The 646-nt window shown below is 34.5% G+C and overlaps 1 protein-coding gene across 1 annotated transcript in view; it reads right to left on the minus strand.

Moving 5' to 3' along the window:
* Positions 1–646, minus strand: part of LOC103587661 (grainyhead-like protein 2 homolog) — a 75863-nt gene that overhangs the window by 4048 nt on the left and 71169 nt on the right. The window lies entirely within an intron of this gene.

Here is a 646-nt window from a genome sequence, read left to right on the forward strand (position 1 = left end):
AGATTATATATTTTGGGTATTATGTTTTCAACTACAGCAAAAATAGTTAACATTACTTCATGGGACTCACATATTACCTGCACACTGAGAACTAAACTCAGTGGAAAATCCATTTGTGTTTTATACGTTATTCATATGTCCGCAGGTGTTCCTAAAGTCTCTGAGGTACTAGAAACTGTTTTCTCAGATACATAAAACATTTCTACTACTTTCTATTATCTGTAACACTTTTTCCAAAAGTCAGAAATTCTGAATTAATGAAATACTAATTGCACAGAGGCCACATAGCATAGGAAAAAGCAATGTAGTAGAGTGGTTAGGAGCATGGTTTCTGAAGCAAGACTGTCTAGGGTCATGTCCTATCTCTTTTACCTGCTACCTGTGTAAAATGAGGCCAATGCCAAATTTTTTTATTTGTAAAATGTCTGCTTACAGTGATTAGAAGGATTAAACAGGTTGATAAAGTACTAAGAACCACTCCTGTTACATAGGGGGCACTATATATGTGTATAAATACTATTATACAGTAATAGCTTGACCATATTCCATGCCCTTCTCTAAGGATCTTCATTATCACAATATTTTAAAAGTAGGATTTTGGGGGAAACTCTAAGTTTATTACAAAGAAGCTTGGGTCCAGGGATGT

The sequence above is a fragment of the Galeopterus variegatus genome, unplaced genomic scaffold (genome assembly GCF_000696425.1).
Source record: "Galeopterus variegatus unplaced genomic scaffold, G_variegatus-3.0.2 Scaffold473, whole genome shotgun sequence".
Classification (NCBI taxonomy): Eukaryota; Metazoa; Chordata; class Mammalia; order Dermoptera; family Cynocephalidae; genus Galeopterus; species Galeopterus variegatus.